General features: G+C 46.8%; 1 non-coding gene across 1 annotated transcript; it reads left to right on the top strand.

Moving 5' to 3' along the window:
• The first annotated feature begins 1,175 nt into the window (after positions 1–1,175).
• On the top strand, positions 1,176–20,778 carry LOC119402340 (uncharacterized). Its single transcript, XR_007417225.1, has 4 exons — positions 1,176–1,255; positions 11,234–11,280; positions 16,506–16,655; positions 20,118–20,778. It is a non-coding gene; the product is annotated as an uncharacterized LOC119402340 (transcript).
• Positions 20,779–22,432: the final 1,654 nt, after the last annotated feature.

Below are 22,432 nucleotides of genomic sequence, written 5' to 3'. Positions count from 1 at the left end.
GAGCGAGCAATTGGCAGCATTTTCTGACCATCTTGAAAAAGTGTTGCAAGTTCCTTTGAAACAAGTCTAAGCTTTCATAATGTTTGCTTCTTATGTGTCGAGTGTTAATTGTATACATTTTCTTGTCTGATCGGAATTTCTTTTATTGACTGCGTCAACCATTTTTCCAGACTTGCTGAATAGTAGTTTCTCCTTGTATGGAACTTTATAATGATTATCACCAAACTTCATATAGTCGGTTCTCGGTACAATTTTCTTGTGGCTGGGTCTGTCCAAAATGCCCTGTAAAGCCTATTTCTTCGTTACCCACAGTGCTGCTGTTTTGCTTACTGCAAAAAAACATTTTTTTTTTATTGAGATGCTAGGAGTTTGGTTCCTAACTGGCCCTCTACACACTGAACCTCATTTCCCATGTCAGTTTCTGTAAATCCTAGTTAAAGCCTGATCAGTTATGTCTGAATTGATATAATGCTTCAAAAAGTAAGAGAGATGTAAATGTCATAACAGGAGCTGAGGATAATTAATGAGCCTAGATGCATGACAAAATTGTGGTGTAAATACAGTTGGCTGTTTGGGATTGTATGTATATAGCTGTTTCTTATACCGTATTTACTCGAATCTGGGCCGGGCCCAATTCTAAGCCGACCCTTGAAATTCGCAAGGCCAGATAAAGAAAAAACCTTAATCGTTGTACTCGAATCTAAGCGGACCCCCCCACTTTTGCACATAGTTTTTTCGAAAAAAACATTGGCTTAGATTCGAATAAATACGGTAATCTCCCTAGAAGAAAATGCAACGTTGCGTATCAGTGTGTGAATGATACACTGTAATACACAACTAAGCCATAATGGCAGCAACTGGGCGTGTGCTTCGTCTTGGGTGCTGTTTGAAAACTGCTAAGGAGAAAACCGTATCGTTACCAGCTGTGCGACTTTTGCCGAAATTTCTTCAGTTGTGTATGCCAGCTGCCTGTTCTGAATTTAGCCGGGGTGAAATCATGTCGCAGTTTCCGTTTTAAGGGACTCTTACTGATGGTGGTACCAGATTTGTCTCCGAGTTGCACTGCGACAAACTCTGTGGTCCCAGCAGAAATCGTGGCTTCCAGGAGTCGGTGATTCACACTTCACAGAACACCGACCATGTATATTGCCACTGAAACCAGTGTCGGTTGTGCAGGGGGCGAGGAGTTCCAGCTCCCGGTTCCAGAGGAACAGGTGCCAGTGGATGAACCAGAGCCGGTTCCGGTAGCACCCATGTGAGTAATCTTGGAAGCCTGGCCTTTACTGTTGAACCCCTTTATAAGAGGCACTGGGTATTAGAGATACCACTGTGCCTGCATCAAAATAGGGGTTGATCAGAAAAATCAGAACGTGGCACCCTGCTTATAAGAGACACCGCATGTAAGGGACAAGAGCCGCTCTCTGGTGCATGTCTCTTGTAAAGGGGTTCAAATGCATTTCTCAGCCGTCATGGTAGTGCAGTGGTTACAGTGCTCGGCTGTTGAACCGAAAGTTGCGGGTTTGATCCTGGCCGCAGTGGTCGTATTTTGATGGAGGCGAAATGCTAGAGGCCCGCGTACTGTGCGGTGTTGGTGCACGTTAAAGAACACTGGATGGTAGAAATTTCCAGAGCCCTCCTCTGCGGCATGCCTCAGAATCATATCGTTGTTTTGGCACATAAAACTCCAGATATTATTATTATTATTATTATTATTATTATTATTATTATTATTATACAGTAGAACCCCGCTGTTACGTTCCTCACTGCTGCGTTTTCCCGGCTGTTACGTCGTTTTCCGCCGGTCCCGGCATAGCTCCCATAGGATACAATGTATTGGGAACCCCGCTGTTACGTCGTAACTGTCGGACCGTTCCCGTATGATACGTCGCGAAGTGTGCTCGGAGCCGACCGAGTGACTACCAAAGAGAGCGGCCATGGTGCATTTTCACGCAGCTTGGCCTCGTTTGACCGTAATATTAGCCGCATGAGAGGCGCAAGCAACAGAATCTTTCAATTGATGCAAACAAAAGCATGGCCTTCGAGATTCAAATTGCAAAGATGGCGTCTATGACGCAACTGCTCGAGAAAGCAAGGCCTTCGAGATTGGCATTTACTATTGACAAAAGCATAGCCTTTGAGATTTGTATTGCACAAACATGGCGTGTATGACGTAATTGCTTGCGAAAGCAAGGCCTTCGAGATTGGCATTCACTTCTGCCATTGCGTTGGCGTAGACTCATCATCATCGTTGTTTGTCGGAGAGTGGGAGGAGTTCGAGCTGGTTGGAGCTTGCACGGTCGTGCGTGCAGTTCGCGGTCGGACTCGCCGCGCCGGTCGTGATTGCGTGTGCTTAGTTCTTTCATGCCTACAGCTGTTGGTGTTAAAAAAATCACATACGTTGATTACACTTCTGTGGATGAGGCCATCCTAAGCTTCGCGTTTCTATCCATCGACTAGATCGCGGCTGAGCGCGCCAATTTTCGTGCTGCTCGTAAGAATTGAAATAAAATTCTGTACCACTAAATATTTTGCCGTTTTTCCTGTTTTTCGGCTCTTACGTTTCCCGTCTCTTACGTTTATTTCCTACGGTCCCTTCAAAAACGTATCAGCGGGGTTCTACTGTATTTGTTTTTTATAGTTAGGAGATTTTGGTACTTGGTACTCCTTTTTAAAGAAAATGCAAATTACTGGAGGCCACAGACAAATAAAAAGGTCATCAATACAATATAACCTCATTACAACAGACCTTCATAGTGAAGAGGATTTTTCTGTGCTGCCCTCTGCCGTTCTGGTAGGGGTCTGGTAGGTGTCGGGACAACCGGTATTGCCAGAAGCAAAGGCTCTGAGATGATGAGACGTTTCGCGACATTTCCGCTAGGGGAGAGCGCATGTGTGGGGGCGTCGTGAAAAAAGCGGATTACGCTTTACTTTGGCATCTTCAAGCGGAAGCTCAATCGTCAGATTACAATATCACACCGCACATGTTACAAACATCGCAGACGCCCGTCTTGGACCGACTCGTCGGACCCGCGGTTAGAGGTTCTGCTCATCGGCACTTCGGACCTCGTGACAAAGACCATCCAGGGACAACTCTTTGTACTCGCGATCGAGCATGACGTACTTTGAAACATCGGGCACCGTGACCAAGCACATTGCAACCGCGCCTTTGCTTGACATCGTGGCTAGGCCTGACTATGCTACCGGCGGCCATGGACGAGACAGACGAATCCAAACTTTGCAGGCAAGAACATCGCGCTAGGGGTCATGCGAAAGCAAAGAGCTGCAATTTGCTTTGTCGCAAGCAACGAATCACATAGCCCGCTGGCTCCTCGAAACCATGGATGGGCATTTTACGCTTCGGCAGCGTACCCCCCTGCTTCTGGCCCGGTCAAGCTCATTGTGCAGCGACTGCTCGGAGCAGCGGCGGCAGCAGCTAGCAATTTCGCGCATCAGCGCCCCAAAACGCAAGACCAAGCATGCTGCGTGTCAAATTTTTGTCGGCCCGGCTAGGCATAACTGATCACCGACAGATCGGCGGCCTTTGTTCTTAAATCGGTACATCAATATCCGGCAGGCTGTTCCCATCCTGAAAGTATGCCAAGCAATGTTTGAAGTCTGAAGTTATTGAATTTGGAATGTCCGTGGCAGAAAAGTCCACTGTAAAGGGGTCCTGGCCACCTTGCTGGCCTCACAATTTTAGTCAATCATATCCGAATGTCCGTTGTACCAGAATCCGTTGTAAACGAAGCTCAATAAATGGGACAGATAGGAAGGTTGGCATAACGCTGCAGATTGGTCTGTAGCATCCGAATGTCTGTTGTAAGCAGATCCATTGTAACGAGGTTATACTGAATTGCAATCAGTGTTAAAGTCATGCCACAAGAAGAAAAAAAGCGCAAGAAGTGAAGTGACATAACAAGAATAAGGTCTGCACAAAGACCAGTCAACAGCAACATGGACTGTGTCGACACAAAGGTATACAGTTAACTGGGAGCAAGGGTAAAAACAGACCAGTTTTGAACTTTTGACAGGTTTAGCACGCATTCTTTCAAAACTCCATATTTATGTATACATGGCGCAAAATTTTCGACTCTACTATAAGGCAATAATAAAACTAAACATCCATGTGCCATTATGTTAGTGTGACGTCCATGAAATCTAGTCACTTTTTTCATAACTGGGTTGACTAGCACTGTTAAATCAAAGCAGAAGATTCTGTTGTGATGTTGCGCAAGAGCAGCTGTATTGTTTTAAAAATAATTGCTGCAGTAGAGGTGGTCGTGTCAGTTCATCTACGATTGAATTGGCACACTGAATTTCCATTTTTCAGCAAAATTATCGTGGCTGTCCTTGCAGTGTGGGTGTGCATTTCTCATAAAACATGTACACTAAAACTCAGATATATAGACCCTCTGTACAGTGAGGGGACCTGTGACTTTAACAACTTCCCTACATACTGACGGGGCAACAGTGGTGAGCAAAAGCATATGGTGACACGGCATCCTTTAGGCTTGAGTGGTGTGCCTGTATCACTAGTGCGCATGTAACATATGGCTTGGCTGCAACATGTGCATGATAACTGTTGACCCACCACTATGGTGCACTTGTTAAAGAGACAGACTCCCTCAATTTAGTCATATTCTATATCAAACAGGGTTATATGGAATTGTCAACATAGGACTCTTGCGATACCCTTTGGAAATGCCATGCAAAAGTATACTGGCTGCAACAGAGTGTACATTGCAGCAACTCTCTACTATGGTAGCATTGTTTCATTTATGCATATGCAGCAGTAGATGCATATTCAACATTTGCACTGTACTGTGCATGTACAGTAGAACCTCCTTCATAGGATTCTAGGAAAGAAAGCTAGAAAAAAACGTACTATCTGGGAATACGTACAGTCCGAATTCACTGAAACATAGCACAGTTTTGCTTGATAAGGCTATCACGAATGTTGGAACCAGGAGATCGTACGAAACTGGAATGTATCAGCAAGGTTCAACTGTTAATCTTAGATGTACAGTCGACGTCCGATTTCCCGGACCCTCAAGGTACCGCAAAAACGTCCGGAAAATCGAGCAGTCCGGAAAAACGAATGCACGTGAAAACGCACCTTTTTGGTAGGTATTTTTCGCTGATGGAGAGGGTCACGGCCGGAGTACAAGATTCCCATTGCAATTCAGGCAATGCATCGTTTAGGTGGCTCTGAAAAGAGCCGTTTATATAAAAAAAAAATATACGACGTGGCCGGTGCTACCTCATAGGTCAGCACTTGGGCGCAAAGAAGTCGCTTATTTGCTTTTGCACGGTCCGCTTGCCCGCGATCATGTCTGCCTCAATTTCAGTCAACGTCATGTTGCCGCTGTACACCGATGACAGTGTCATCAGTGCTCACGTCAACTCCGAGCTCGTTGGCTGTGTAGTAGCTGGCTCTTCGTTCTCGGTGTCGGAGTCGTCTGAATCCTCCGTAACTTGACAAATGATTTCGTCATTGGTCAACTCCGCACATAGCTCGAGGTCTTTGTCAGCGTTGGTGAAGCCCTCAAAGGTTATCCTGGCTGGAATCGACACGCCGGCAGCGCGCAGATCGTCGAAGGCAACGTCCGCGGATGGCAGTTCGTCACACACGCTGTCCACTTGGGGCGAGACGGCTGTCTCGGCGTCGAGTGTGAAGCCCGCGTGGGGAAAACAGTTCCGCAGAGTCTCTTGCGTAACTGCCTTCCACGATTCCGCTAGCATGCCGACGGCAGACCTGAGGTCAACAGCGTAGCTTTTCCCGCTGTCGGAGCAGAGCACCATGCGGCTGAGCACGCGTGATTTGTAACGATCCTTCAAGTTACGAATCACGCCTTGGTGCATCGGCTGCAGGATTGCTGTGGTGTTCGACGGCAGAAATTCATTCTGTACAGCCTTTAGGTCCTTGATGTGGCCATGCGCAGCGCAGTTATCCACAAACAGCAGAACTCTTCGATTTTGCTGCTCGAACCTTCTGTCCAGCTTGCACACGTACGCTTCGAATAGCTGCTGCGTTACCCACACCTTCTTGTTAGCTTCATAGAGAACAGGCAGAGTTACTGCCCCCTTGAAACATCTTGGATGCTTCGACTTGCCTATTACTAGTAACGGAAGCTTCTCGCTGCCTGACATGTTGCTGCCAACGAGGACAGTGAGCCGCTCCTTGCTGTGCTTTTCCGTGGCAGGGGTCACGAGCAAATGCAAGCGTTTTCTCTGGCAGCAGCTTGTAAAACAGTCCAGTTTCGTCGCAGTTGAAAATATCATTAGGTGGAAACTGCTGAAGCAAGGACTGCAGCTTTCCATCCCGATATTCGGCGACAATGGAATCGTCAACGGCGCCGCTTTCTCCGCACACCTTCTTGAACTTCAAGTCATTGCGGCTCTTGAAATTGCGAAGCCATCCATCGCTGAACTTGAAGTCCTTCACGTTCATCTGAAGCGCGAAAACCTCCGCCTTCTGCTTCAGGATGTCGCCTGACACCAGGATTTTCTTAGCGATCATGGCACTGAGCCACACGAGGAGCGCTTTCTTGAGCTGCGGGTAAACACGCCGACTCGCATTCTTCTTTCCAGCCCCGGTTGATTTGGCAGCCACTTCCAAGATCTTCGCCTTGTTTTTGATGAAGTCCGAAACAGTTTGCTTCGAAATTCCGAACTCCCTCCCCACCTCTGTCTGTGACCGACCACTTTGGACTTCTTCAATGATGGTGGCTTTCTTCTCCATCGTGAGCCTAGGAAGGGGCTTTGTACGCTTCGAAGGCACGGACGAAGACTAAGGAGCAGTCGCTGCCATCACTGTAAACGGCGAATCCGCTCAACGAAAAGCGCAGCATAAAACAGCTAGGAACTCGGTGGATGCTGAAGGTCGGGAAACGTGATCACTGAAGATAGCGCACAGCAGCAAACGATCAACCGCAGACACGACCGCAGAGCTGGCAGAGCTGACAAAACAACACGTGAACGAACACAGTGAGGTTTGGCTTGGCTAAGCTATGGCTGGCGATGGATTGACACGTGCGGTTTCAAGGTTACGGCAGCCGCGGCGCGGTGTGGTGGTGCTGCTGGCCACACCTGCGATGCGAGTATGGTGGGTTCGAGGATATGAAAACAACCAAAATGGCGGCGTCGGTGGTGACTTTGGGTCAGCGGATTACAGTAAAAAGTCCGGGAAATTGGATGGTGAAGGCTATAAGCGTCTGCCGGAATTTCAGACTTTTTAATACATTGACTCTATGGGGAACTTGACAGTGCCACAGATGAGTCCGGGAAATCAGGCATGTCCGGAATTTCGGGCGTCCGGGAAATCGGATGTCGACTGTATAGAGTGCTGTGCCCCTGCAGGTATGGCTGTACAGCCCGAATTTGCTGAAACATAGCGCAGTTTCGCTTGATAAGGATATCTTGAATGTTGGAACCAGGAGATTGTACGAAACGGGAATGTATCAACAAGGTTCAACTGTTAATCTTAGATGTACAGAGCGCTGTGCCCCTGCAGGTTTGGCCGTACTAACTCACTTGCAATGACTATTTTCGATTACTCTCGTCATCGTAAGATGCCGATGAAACTGCACCATTGTAGTGGATGCCATCAAACAGGGCTAAGTGAGCTGAAGTGTGGTATCAAAATATGGAGGGCTTGCACAGTGGGTATTTGATTTTACGCTCTGTAACGATGGATTTCGGTTGCAAGGCTTCGTTGCCACACAGTTGTGTAATGCATTGAAGAATGCTAATGGCGGAGAGAAAGAATAGTGCAGTCAAGCACACTTCCCGTGGATGTTTGTAATCAGAAAGAGGGCAGCGACACTGCTCAAGAGACATGAAAGGCCACCTGGTGCGATGTACCCATTTCACAAAACATCCGGGCGAAATCCAAGGAATAAGTAAGCTTTTAAATTTTTGACACGGCCTCGGCTATGCACATTGGTAAATTCTTGCTTGTGACAATCTCAAGGGAATATCCGAGGCATTCAGGGTGCTTAGACAAGCTTCAGATAGGCATATTTTGTCTTTTTGAATTATTAATACAGTTGAATCTCATAACCTTGTTATAACAGACACTGATATAGCGAATCATCGGTTATAGCTATCTAAATACAGTGATTCCACTCCTGCGCCAAAGTGCGCCAAACTGCGCCAAAGTCTCGGGTTTGGGGGCGTCTATCACCGGCAATCGCACCGCCGGCGCGTCAGAACATGTGCAGCTCGATCTTGGGGCTGCCGATAAAGTCGCAATCATGGACCAAGAATTATTCCGCTGAATAAATAGCGCTCGCGCGTGCGTTCCGAGCAAGCCACGATGCCATGCACGGTGCCAATGCAGCTTCTGTTCTGCAAGTCGGCTCGACAGCAAAACGCGCTCTCCGCAGAGGCTCGTGAGGCAGCCGACGCCGCCGCCCGCGCGCTCTCTTACCGGGCATTCCCACTCGCCTTCCGCGATCAGGAAGACCTCGAATTTAATCCTGTCTATTCTTTCCGCGAAATTGTGCAGCATTACCAATCTGACCACAGCCTTTATCCACGCCCGTGTAAAGGCTTAAGTAAAGCGGAGGAGCGGCTTTTACTCCGTCTGTACACAAACACCATGCTGTGCCCGGCAGCACTAAACACTTCGACCCCGCCTTTTCCGGCAGTTGCTCGCACTGTGGGGAGAAGTCTTCGGACATCTACCACATGGTGTGGGCCTGCCCCTCCAATCCTGCTATACCCCCTATCCCCAACCCAACCCGGGAGGAGTGGGAGGCGACCCTGCTTGGCTGTTCTGACCTTCAGGCCCAAAAGGCCTTGGTCCGACGAGCCCAGGCAGCAGCCGACGCCAATGGGGTCCCGTACTAGGGAGCCCCACCTACTGTTTGTAGGTGCCGTCCCCTTAAGGGGTAGTGCCTGCATACCTCCCTTGTTTTCTTTTTTTCTAATAAATGTTTTTACCACCACCACCACATCTAGGCTATCGGTAGCGAGAAAGTACGATGGCGATTCATCGGCGGACGTCGTCTGTTCCAGAAACGCTGCTGATAGCTCGTTTCAAGCGTCGCACGACGTAAGGAAAGCAATGTTCAGTAATAACTACATGAGTGCCGCTAAAATGTCTCTCACTTCTGTTTCCGGACATCCCGGAATGACAATGTCGAATTTTCCTTGCTTCGCGTTTATGGAAGAGCACGCGAACGGTGGAAACGCGTTGACACTTTTCCTCAGATATACTTTATCCATGGATCTTCATCCAGAACAGCTTTTTCGTAATTCCTTCCGCCAGCACGCGTCCGAGTTTGTAATCACTCTGCGGTAAATACCCCCTAAAAGGCGCTGCCCTTTCGAGCTCACGTGCTAGGGTTCCAATTCGAATTTTTTGCTTGCTTTTTTAAAAATGTCATCTCATTAGTAAAATCATATCTCCTGGTCGGAGCAGCCGCAAATGCGCAGCTGTCAGTAGCGGACCCGTCGCTGACGGCCCACAGTGAAGCGGCTACGCCATGTTACACGTCCGCCCCTCGCTTTCGGGGTCAATAGCTAACGGCTAAAAAACTCAGTTTCGCTTAAGAGCGAAGCAATGAATGCGATACCAAAAAATTGTATTGTGAAACGAAGTAAGACTAGCAGCTAACTCTTATGGATCCGATCTCGCGTAACTCAACAAAACACTAGTTTAAGGGAATATGGCCGCTCCAGGAACCGAAGCGTTTTCTTGCTCTGAGTTCTCTAAACGCGAAGTAAGCGTTGAGAGCACAGCAAGTTTACGAGCCGTCTCCTGATGCCTCGAGATAGCGCGCGCGCAAGCGACTGTGCCCTTCGAACGATGCGCCCCCCCCTTCCGCTCCCCTGGCGTCCCTTCATGCTCCTTACGAAAGACGGGCGGGGCGTTTCCTCTCTGTTTGATGAGCAATCGACGGCAGGACCGCACGCGGGAAGATGTTATCTCATGCGCTGTCCGTGCGGCGGAGACATACGGCCGGCTAGTTTAATCTCCGCTTCAGCCACGTTCGTCGCCAGCGCTCGCAAGCTTTTACCCGCGGCTAGAATGCGCGTGGTGATGTTATTAATTTGGACTTTATGCGGAAAATTACGGCAACGGCGACGGCAAAAATCCGTCCGCCGAGAGTGTCCATATAATTGCTATCGCAAGGGTCAATGTAGGGCAGATTTTGCGCCCCCCCCCCCTCTTAGGTGATTGGGGGGGGGGGGGGCGGCCGCCACCCCCCTGCCCTCCCTGTGTGCACGCCTATGCTCCTGAGTTGATTTTTTTCCATGAGATTTGCAATGAATCGAAATATTTCTAGCCTTCATAAGAGCCTCATAATAAAACTCAGGTGCTTGAATGTTAATGCAATATGCTTCTGTATTGCACTCCAGGATGTAAAATTCGCTGCTCCAAAGTGCTCCCAGATGCAAAATTATCTGCTCCAAAGTGCTCCAGTATGAAAATTTTGCTGCTCCAAAGTGCTCCAAAACGGAAATTTTGCTGCTCCAAAAATTGCTCCAAATCAGAAGTCCTCGGTAGCATCACTGTAAATACGAACTTTTGGTTGGTCTCGCTTCGTTTCAGTGATGTTTCATTTCTTTTTATAACGAAACCAAAACGCAAGACCCGCCGTGATAACGGCTGTAACAAAGAAATATTTTGTTCGCGGGAGGCTCAAAACTGGAAAGGTAGCACAAAAAACAATGTAAATGTTGAAACCACATTAAAAGTTTGTTAAAAAATGTGGTTTAAAAAGTTGTAAAAATTTTGTCAAATGAACTTTGTTCTGTTATAATTTCACCTTTTCATGTTCCTGTCGACTTAGCTTGAAATGCCATAAGGAGAGGTAGGAGTTACCATGCTTATAGTGGGTTTGAAGCCTAGAATAATGCGCTTTTGTATCTAGGACCTTTTCACGAGCCAGATTGCTGATATGTTAGACCCGAGTTTTATGTCTACTGTTACAACGAATATTTGATACAACAAACTATGGTCCTGATGCTTCATTGTTATGAGGTTCAGCTGTGTATGAAGCTACCTTGCAATCTCCTTCGAGTTCTGTATCTCTGGGTTTGACTGCTTAATAAAAACAGTAGCAATATGTGTGCACCACGAAATGTGAGCTCTGTTTGAAATCGGCGTACAAAATTAACGAGGTGGCACTGTGGCCAAAAGAGTTATGTATGCCTAGCACTTGCACTTGAGCATCTTTCGGCAATGAGCCAAGCCTTTCTTTTGTTTTTCTTAATTGTTCAGTGCACCTCCAGAAGCGCCTACACTGCGTCCAGAGGCATTCGAAGAAGGTAAGCATTGTTTTGCTCTGCTTGCGTAGTGGCTTCATTGCTTACATTGTTGCGTTCAAGTGAACTCCCAGTGGTTAACACAAACGCTTTGTTGGGAACAGTGCTTTGACTGCATGAGAGGCCCCACAACACCTTGTAATGAAGAAAAACATGGCCAAGGTTTGAAGGAAGGCCCAGAATAATCGGCAGTTTGTGTTTCTTCAGCTTTCACTTCAGTTGTGATTGTGTTTCCTCTTTTGGTAACAGTTTTCTCCCAATAACTTTCGTTAAAGGGGTACTGACACCTATTTTCGAAGCTCACTTTACTCTGCCATACAAATCAATCGTGTGGAGATTTCTCTGCGCACTTGTGAAGATGAGAAAATGCTGATAAGATATTTTATCTTGGCATTAAAGTCAATTTTCGTGCGGTGCACCTATTGACATCGACACTAGCATGACGTTAGGCTACAGCACCAATTCTGGTGACTTCATGCACCACTAGGGCTAGTTATGATGACGTCAGGTGCCAAAACATACAAAATGGCTGTGCTTGAGAAGCGTGGGAGAGCACGGCAACGTTTATAGAACCAGGTAAGTTGCAAAACTCCCCGCGTCAGCCAACCCGTCGCGCGGCGCCGGGACAGCTTCCGGTTTGGTGGCGCTGACGGCGCAACAAGCTTCCGCTAGCGGACGAAAACGCGTAGTCTGCATGGCAAACGCCGGGGCAGCCGTTCAGAAAGGGCTCGGTTGTTTACTAGCCGACTGTATATTATCGTGATTTTTCGTTGTGCTGCCGCTGCAATGTAAAACTGAGTAATATTTAGCAGTGGTAAGGCAAAGTCAGTAAAGCTATGGCTTTCTAGACTGCCCACGATAAGTGATGCTTGATAGCATAACATACGAGTCTTTCCAATACCCTATAAGAAATTAACTATATGACGCATTCCCGTAGCGTAATTCGTTAGCTAAAGTGGATCCTTGGGCGTGTTGGTACTTCCTTCTTTTCGTTTTGGACTGTGCAAGTATTGCGCGGTGTTAACGAATAAATCTTTGTTGTAAGTCAGCGCTGTTGTTTGTGCATTCCTTTTTCTGGTTGTCCGTCTTTTTTGCGCTGTTTTCTTTGCGATAATTCTTCACTTTAAATTTTTTGAAGTGAGGCGTTTTCACTCTGTATCGCGGCTGTCGTTGTTCGCAATCATTGAGCGGTAAAATCGCCGCACGCCACACTTTCAGTCCTGCGGCACAAAAAAAAAATCTATTATTTTACGTACGCACGCAATGCAGTGAAACAATTTTTGAGATATGGCATGTATAGTGTGATGCACACAAACGGCACGATTTATTTGCAGTCGCAAGCATTAAACCTTATCAAAACAGCTCCAATTAAGTGTAAAATATTATTTACAGCACAATTTTTAGAATCACTCAAATCAAGGCAAGTTCGGGAATATCGTTGGGACGCATCCTTCCACGAGGCTCCTTTCCGCTGGCGATTTCAGCCTTAATTCTTACCATAGACCATGTGAGTGAAAGTCTTCAGGATGTCTTCCTGATGAAAGTGCATATCATGCACACATATACGTGATGTGTCAGTCAGTTTCTTATCCTCACGAGGAATGGCGCGATCCCACGCCACTCGCTGGTTCGTTTCATGTTTCACTTTTTGAGCGCACAATTGAACAAGGGCGAAAAGCGACGCGGACGCCAAGCGCTGTGTCCGCGTCGCTTTTCGTCTTTGTGCGCTCAAAAAGTGAAACATGAATTACCAACATGGCCAAGCATACGTTCTTTCGCTGGTCCGGATCACGCGGTGCACAAATAGGTTTACCAACCATCTCAGACTTCGCGGGACTGTCCCGACTTTTCATACAGCGTCCTGAGCCGTCCCTGTCGGGACAGCTATATGTCCGGGATTTATTCGGGACCATCCAGTTAAAAATTTTTATGTGATCCAACGCACACCCACAACACACGTCACGCTCCAGAACAGGATGTTCTGACGAATAGCACGCACGGCACGCACACTCTCCAGCAAGAGGAAATGTTGCGAGCAGCACGTAGTTAGCTGAAGTACAACTTCAAGAGGCCGAAACAACAAAGAAACAATGGATTTGTCTGGAATATACCGAAATTAAGAAAACTGACTTCGCTGGCTTCCTATGTTAGTTTACCCCGCCTCCCTTCATTGAAGAGTTAGTGACCCTAGGCACAAAAGAAACGTCGTGGTGTCTCGGATTTCCAGTAACCGCTCGTACAGCCGGGAACACAACATGTCGGCATGGTGAAGACACGCAGCACATCCGAAGCGCAATAGGGCGCGGAAAGCGTAAAACCACAGAACCTTATACTGTAAAACTGTTCACGCAGAAAGCAGCCTCCACCGATTCTAACGCGCCGCAACATTCACCGCTGGCTGAAGAGAGTGGAGTGAGTGAATCCTGTTGCGACAGCAGCGCCACATCTGTCGCTGATAGCGGCAGCGCCGCGCAACATCGCTCAGTTTTGCAACTGACCTGGTTCTATAAACGTTGAGAGCACGGGGACAAAGCAGAGATACACAAAGGACAGGTGTTTCTGTATCTTTGCTTCGTACCTGTGTTGTTTCACGCTTATCCCTTCGAGGGTTTACGCCGTACATGTACCGTATAAACGCGTGTAAGGGCCGCACCCGTGTAAGGGCCGCACCCCGTTTTTTTGAAGTGCATATTCTAAAAAAAAAAAATCCGCGTAAGGGCTGCACCCACACTTTCCTCAACCAATACGTATTCAAAATGCGCGCGCGTAAGCTTCTAGGCGTAGTCGATAGATGGCGCAAGGAAACGCAACCATCATCATCGTCACCAGAGTATATACATATATATATATTTTTGGATTTTATTCGTGTTAAGATGTTCGTGAAGTGGGCTAAAAATTTTAACTTTTTTATTAGTATTCATAGACCCGCCAACTAAAGGTTAAAGCAGGATTTTATTTTTAGCTTCTCACATCTCTATACAAACGCGCTATCGGCGCTATCCATATCGGCATTAGCATCATCAACTTTGGCATGGCGTTCGCGTTGTTCGGCATGGAGGAAAGAAAAAAATATAGGAGGGAGCGCGCCTAGCGTTCACAAGCCAACCGCCTCTGAAGCCGCGCCATTCCTCCTCTGAAGCTTTGAAGCCGCGCCAACCTCCTCCGAAGCCGCTGGCTCGAGGCTCACTTCCCATGATGCTCCTGTTTCGTTTCCTTTTTTGGTAGGCTCATGAACAAAAAACAAAAATTGACGAGCGCGCGCGTCTAGCGTCCACAAGCCAACCTCCTCGGACGCCGCTCCCCCCCTCTCACCGCTTGCCTATCACGTGAGGGTGCTCATTTCCCAGCATGCCCCTGTTTCATTTCTTTTGGCTGGGCTTCAAAAATGTCACGTGACGCTCCCTCCTGTTTTTTTTTTCCTCCATGTTGTTCGGTTTGTGCAGTTCAGCCAGCCATTTGCTGTAGTTTTCTGCACTGTTCGAAGACCTTCGTGCTAGCTTGTTTTCTACACGGCGTTCACGTTTTGGCAAAATGGGCAAGTACCTGAATAGCTACACTGCTGGCTATAAGTTGAAGGTGATCGAGTATGCTCTCGAGCATGGGAAACGTGCCGCCGGCAGAAAATTCGACGTTGGTGTGCTCAAAAAGAAGCCTTGGAAACACCAACAGCACTAAGCGCGCTTTCCGAGGAGAGCAGTGCAAGTTTCCCGATTTTGAAGAAGACTTGCTCCGTTATGTGACTGAAGTGCGGAATGATAGTCTTGCACTCACAACGGACATGCTGCGTGTGAAGGGACTAGCCTTGGCGACTGTACTTGGGTGGATCCTATCTGCGAGGAGCTTGGTGTCGACGGACATTGTGTCCCGAAGTTTTAAAGTCGCCGGGATATCTAACAGCTTGGATGGCACGGAAGATGACTGCTTGTGGGGTGACGGCGCTTCGCAGCACACCATCTCATCTCGGACTTCAAGTCTGAGGACTCGCCGAGTGACGACGATTGAGCACTTATGTCGCAAGAAATGTCGTATACTGCAATAAACGCTCTTCGTTCGCTAACTGGTGCGTTTTTACTTAAAAAAAAAAATGTCGCGTGTATGGGCCGCACCCTGAAAATTGGCCCTCATTTCCTGAAAAAAAAGTGCGGCCCTTACACGCGTTTATACGGTATGTCATTGCCTGTATGTTTAAAACGCGCACCTTTTTCCATCATTTGTCTTGCTTGGCATGTGCTGCCACACCTCCGGAATACGTGGAATTTTTTTCATATGCCGATGTCTCTCCATTTTTCGTGTTTTTTTTTCTTTCTTTCCAATGTGACGCACCGGCTTTTGCTTGCACGTCCGCACCGGCTTTCGCGTGCGGTGTGGCTGGTTTCGTCCTTTGGGTGGTTACCACTTCTCACTCCCGTAAAGCTGATGGCTGTCTTGTTTCTAATCTCCCAAAACACTCTCGTTTATTGCTCCCTGGGGCGCGATTACATCTATTTCTGTGTGGCGCTAAATTACACAAACGATGCTGCCGTGGTTGCGTTTACTATTTTGGGGACTTGGAAAAACTAGCTCCTCCTCTTTGGCGGTAAGAAAAACGGGTTATTATAGCCTTTTCAATCATTTTGCTTTCTGGACGAGCGCACAATTATACAGTTTTCTTCAGTGCACTCACTCACGCAGTTCGCTTACGCTATGGAAGTGCGCGCCAGTTGCTCCACTGCTAGTGAGTCGAGCGGCGATTCTTTCGATGTGGACTATTCCCCAACTTAAAATTCCCCAACTGTCTGTCATAAGCTCAAAAGGACGCATTGCCAGAATGCACATTAGAACATCAAATCTAAAAATTCCTTTTCTTTGTTGTGCAACACCACAGCAGTATCATTTGATGTTATAATCTGCATTCTGGTGATACGTCTTTTTTGTTGTGGTTATGATGGGGCAGTGCGTTTGTGCATGTGGGCTGTGCAGTATATATATGTAGGAAAGTTTTTCACAGTAAAGATAGTTGCGATTTAGCGCTTGTCCTGTGCTGTGTGTGTTCTCCTGTTTCGTACAGAATTTGCGCTCTACAGTTTAGCATTGAACCGTAAGTCTTTCCAGCCAGAAAGATTTCCAGTTCAATAATCCAGCTGGAAACACAAGTTTTTTCGTCTTGGAATATTCGTGTGAGATGCAACCATGTTATGAGCGCTGACTGTACTTTGTGCCATTGAGCAAAGGCCCCTGTGTGATTGCAGCACCCCTGGCAGAGAGAGGCCAGCTGTCAAAGGTGTGGGGCCGGCTTCAGCAGTTTGTCGATGAGCACGGCATGTGCACTATGTCGACGCTGGTCACGCCAGATGTCTTCAACCGAAGGACAGTGGCCAGCTGCTTCGGAGCACTTTTGCGTACGTTCCCTCAGTCTTTAAATTGATCCCGCTATTGGATTAACAGTAGAACAGAAAATCAACGTTTGGGCGTGTTGGCACTGGTTGAGCATCTTGATGTGGTAGCTTAAGAAACGAGTGCACGAGGCCTTATGTGTTCCTTCCTACCCTGTGGATTTATTTTCTTTGCTGCCCCATAGAGATGTTTAATCAGTACATCAAAACTCCATTGTTGCATTCCTTTGTTTGTTTTAAATGACCTGTAATTACTCTTTTAAATGACCTGTAATTACTGTCCTAATTTTTATGTGCATATTCTTTTGTCTATACTTTACTGCTACCCGCCATTGCGTATGGACCGATGCACTTATCCCCAGCGTACTTTTTGCTAGGAGGTCCCCCCGACAGTTCTTACTTTAGGTCCTCCTATTGTTCACTTATTTGCTAAAATGTATTGTACTGAAAGTATATATGAAGTGAAAAGATGGCATGAGATGAGCAAAAAAGTACGTTATTTACATGATTGTAACGTGACCTTGAATGTAATGCAAAAGGGGAGTTTATGCTCTTAAAAACATGGTATTACATTCAATGTGAGCTTTGCACCTTTAAGGAGAGCCATTGCCTACAGTGCACAAAAAATAAAAAATACATGACATGTAAAAAAACTAGGAAGAAACACAAGTATTGTGTTTATTCATCACTACTCAATTTCTCATCGCTATTCGTGAACATGTTGTCTTGTGTGCCGTCACTTATGACTGGATTTTCAGACTTGAGACATGCCGGCCTTACGTTGGGAGTTTTCTTGCCTTCACTTGTAGAAGCTGGACGTTTCTCGGCAAACAATTTGCGCTACACTGGCAGACGAAGTCAAACAGCATTTCTTACAAGTTGGTGATAATCTTGCACAAGACTGAAAGGCCTTTCGAGTTGGCGTGTCATGGAACGTCTTGTCATGCACATTCTGCCACCTACTAACTATTCACTCATTTATGCTCAAATGCTGTGTTGATTCCGAGCTTTCAATTTAAAAAAAAAAAAAATTTGCATTATATTGGTAGTTGGCTTCGAATATAATGTGAGGTATGTTTGGTCAATAACCTTCTATCAATTACCGTTGGCAATGTTGCTCAAGTGTTGGCCTCTTTTGCATCCTCTAGTGATGCGTGAACCAAATAGTTAGCCCTGGTTTGAGCAACGGTACTACGAGGGACAAAGAGAAGATGGACAGGGACGTAGCTGTGCTAACAACTGCAATTTTATTTCTGTGTGTGCGGCTAAATGAATAGCCAAATACCCACAATCACCAGCACATACCCAGTGGTGATTGGTACCTAGTGTCATTTCCATGAACTGATTTTTACCTGCCAGAGAGATAAGACTGTTTTCTTGTAAGCATGGGTCGGCAAGCTCACTTATGAGTCGACTCACTCAGATTCAGATTGAGCCGTGAGTCTGGGTGAGCAATATTTCAGCGAGTCTGAGTCTGAGTGAGCCCTCAGCATAAAATATGTTTGAGTGAGCTCCATGTTTTTTTTTTGCTGACCTACACCTGTCACAGCCACTAACTCTCTGCACTGTCAGACGAGCTTCCCGCCTTCTCGATCTCGATGACTTTCCCTATCTCTGTATCTCTCTGGCTGGTCAAAATTAGTTCATGGAAACGACACGAGGCGCCAATCACCGCTAAGTATCTGTTGATGTCTGTGTGTGTTTGGCTATATATTTAGCCACGTGCACAGGAATAAAATATCACTTGTTAGTCACTTGTCGTTTCCAGTTCCAACTGCTCAAACCACTGTTAGCTATGAACCAACTAGCTCCGTTGAATACCGTTTTGGCCAGATAGTTAGCTCGGTGCACATATTTTTGACTGTGTAGTTGTGCCTGTACTGGCATACCTGCCAACTCTTCCGAATTTTCCGTAAAATGTACGAATTTCGACCTCGCTTACGATTTTACGAATGTTAGCTGAAATTTTACGGAAACCATATCATTTCCGATAAAAAAAAATTAAAAGTTCAATAAAACAGCGTGGCCTTCGTGATCAGCCACTGCGCATTGCCGTAGCTAGTTAGTCGCGGAGGCCCCGAAAACAGCGCTGTGTTATCATCATCAGCAGCAGCTGCTTCAACATTTAGCGACTTCTGTCGTCTTCTCGGCGGGTGGCTACGAATCCATACCGCCTTGGCGTGTACGCAAAGCGCAAACATGTGGCAGTGGGCTTTGTTCGCGGGTTGGCGGTGAGGACTACATTGTTCGTGTCGCTTTTCGTATGACCGGCTGCCGCGTCCGACGCAGTAGGACTGCTATGTTTAAGCCCAGGTGCGACGTGCAGTGGGCACGTTTGGGAGCTGTTCGAAGTGTTGACGGATCGCTCAGGTTCCACAGAATTTTATTGGTTATGCTGGGCATTCTCTTCATTCCCCACAGTAATGTGGAATGCGAGAGAATATTCAGCACTGTCAACAAAACTCGAACGGAGTTTCGCTCATCTTGTCTGTGAAGAAACTCTCGAGAGCCTGCTGATGGTGAAAGGGCACCAGAGTGGAACTTGCTTTGAGCAAAGCTACACGGAGAAACTTTCTGAAGCGGGCAAAGTCCGCAACAGCAAAGTCACTGCAAAAATAAATTGTTGCCCAATTGAGTTGTTGCTGATTACTCTCTGACCGTTTTTACTTATGGTTGCAAAAACATGATTAAGCTTGTCGCCAAAGGCAAAACCCTCCGAACTTGAAAACAAAAAAAAGTCACAGTTTCACCGCAAGGGCGACGCAATGAATGCGATAACAACAAATTGTAGTGTTACACGAAGTGAGGCTGGCAGCTAACTGTTTCGTATCCGATCTCGCGTAACTACAAAACGCAGTTGTAAGAGAATACGGCCGCTCCAGGGAGCGATGCTCTCCGCATAGTCACTTCGCGTTGGGAGCGCAGCACGTAGAAGGGTTTACGAGCCGCCCGCTGTGATAGCTTTCGAGATAGCGCGCGCCAGCGATCGCGACCGCGCCGTTAGATTCAAAGTTCAAAGTTGCTCCTCGCGCGACCCCCCCCCCCGCGTCTTTTAAGGCTCATTAAAGAAGAGCGGCACATTTCCTGTCGGCTTCGACGGCAGGCCTCCCGAGCGGGGTGATGTTATCGCATGCACCCTCCGATCGACGGAAATGGGCCGGCTCGTTTGAACTCTGCTTCGGTCGCGTTCGTCGGCCCCGCTCGCGCGCTTTTACCCCGCGGTAGAACATACAATGCGCGGGGGGATCTTATCAATTTGGACTTCATACCGGAAGGACATGACGGCGACGCCAAAAACCCGTCGAGACTGTCCATATAATTGCTATCGCAATAAAAAGTGGGTTGGCTACACCCCCCCCCCCTCCCTCCGCCGCATGAAAGTTTTACTAATTTCTATGTCGCCAGGTTGGCAGGTATGTACTGGTACCGTGATTGTCGGCTCTGAATTGAGCACTGCTTCTCGTACAGGTCTTCACAAGCGCCGGCTCGTGCATCTGAGTCAGGATCACCCGTACGGTCCGATCGTCATCGAGGTCAACCAGCAAGAAGAAGGCACCCCGCCAATGGCCCGCCATCCCAGCCCTTGATTGCACTCTGCGTTGTCCCCTGACATGGAGCCCAACATTGGCCCAGTATTTTCTTCATGTGCCAGTATAGCCGCCTTATTTCCTCTTACAGGCATTGCTAACTTAAGCTCAGTGATACACTGCGTAACCAGTGGTACAGAACTAGTCAAACTAGCATAATTCATTAAGCAAAAGGCTGCCATTTGTGATCTAGTCATCCGTATTTGTATTTTTAGATTATATTGACACTTGCACAATTTTTGTGCAAGGCTTATTTCTATAAGACAGCATTTAGCCATTTGCAGTGTTTTTAAAAATGTCTTGGAAAGGTTTTTAGATGAGGCTCCTTGAGGTACTTGAACACATTTTTTATTATTTTACGTTCTCTATTGTTCAGTGTTCATCTTATCTTGTGATAATTACCGGTGACAATGCACCTATACTGCAGCTAGTCATGTGGATTTGCCTCAGCAGATGAGGCCCACCAGTGATATTTTCACAGCTTCAAGGTATAAAGCATTATTTTTGGATGTTGTTATATTTAATAAAGGAATACTATATACTTACCACATTGACTTCTTTGTTCTCTGCTATACTTAGCACTGTCCTGCATGGAATTTGAAGCAACTGTTTCACATGTCAACATGTGAGGTTTGCAGCATACGATAGCGAACACAATGAACACAGTGGGTGATAAATCTAGAAGATGGCAAACCCCTTACGCGGGCAAACTGGTGCCCTGCTGAACAAGGCAACAAACTAAGTACTAGCAGTGGTGGATTTACCCGCACGGTCAGTGGCCATTTACAGCGAGTGCCAGTTCGTTGCCAGGGCCTTTACAGCAACTTGCAGTGGTTGTAATTCATATAGGATGCAAGAGTTTCGTGAAATCTGGCAGAAGAGGCTTGTTTTGAGGGAAGCTTCTATGAGTTCTATGAGATTTTGGCGGAGGCATAATAATTGGCGAAAAAAAAAAACCAGTCCTGGTGAGCATACAGAAATAGGCCCTCAAAGGTGTGCCTATCACATGCATATTTGTACGCACTGTTTTCTAAGGAATGATACTTTCTTGATTGTGCGCTTGTGGGCGATCAGCCATTTCTGATATAAAAATATTTTACCGATGTCGCATGTAATTTCACATTGCCACATTTCATTGTTGCCTTTCGTTGTTTCACGCACAAGCATCATCGTTGTGTGTAGAAACAGAAGTGTTCTGCTGCTAAGCGCGTGGATGACTGTCCAATTCCCGGCGTGGAGAAAGGAAGAAGTTGGGACGGAGCAGTGTGCAATGTGACAGAATAAAGAAAGAAAAATGGTAGGTCAAGCACACACATGCCAAGCTTCGCTTGCCCCCATTTTCTCTGTAGGAAGAAGGGCTCTTCATTTTTTCTTAGAAGTGGTCAGCGTATTTTTAAGATGCGTACTGGTGACACGATAGTTGAAATGATGCTTGTCTACATTGCCACCTAGACTACATTTTAGCTTAACTTAAATAATTCATGATATGAGCTCTGCTGAGTAGAGAATCTCTGTGATTTGCCACCGCGATTAAGAAGCCAATCTCGGAGGCTACACCTCGTGAAGCATATTTTCTGATCTGGGCAGTGTCAAAATGTGATGTCTACTTTACAAAAGGGAAAACAGTAGTGCCCCTAATTATCTCCACATCTCAAGCTGTAGACGGTCGTGTCTGGAGTGAAATGACCACTGGGTGCACTCTTGACTACGTGGTTCTTTATATGCCGCAGTGCTACATTCACTACTAACATTCATTTAATTTAGGATTACCCTATATTACAGCGCACACTTCTTTTTATGATGCCTGACGGAACAGACTCCTTGGAATGGCAGAAAAGTGTATAGGAAATAGGGCTAATTTTTTTTTCTTGATGCACAACTAGTTTTTGTTAAAGTTTCCCGCAGATCTCTGTTGCATGCTGAGGCAAGAGAAGTTACAAAACGTTTTCTTTTCATGGTGTTGTTTCCTGCTGGTTTTTATTCATTTTGACAATGTACCAACTAGCCCAGCCCAACGCCTTCGTATTCAAGAGGAGTTACTGTGTCCTCGGGATGACAGTACCTACATCCCACCAAGGCATAAGTTCATGGGAAGCTGGAAGAGATGAAAAATCCTGGAACACGTGGTGCCGCTGGAGCCAATGTTTCAACAAGTGGTCTTGCCTTCAAGACGGCAACTTAGCACATGTGTGCTTC

Source organism: Rhipicephalus sanguineus, chromosome 8 (assembly GCF_013339695.2).
Source record: "Rhipicephalus sanguineus isolate Rsan-2018 chromosome 8, BIME_Rsan_1.4, whole genome shotgun sequence".
Lineage (NCBI taxonomy): Eukaryota > Metazoa > Arthropoda > Arachnida > Ixodida > Ixodidae > Rhipicephalus > Rhipicephalus sanguineus.
Note: the sequence above shows the minus strand (reverse complement) of the source record. Positions and strands in the feature narration are given on the sequence as shown.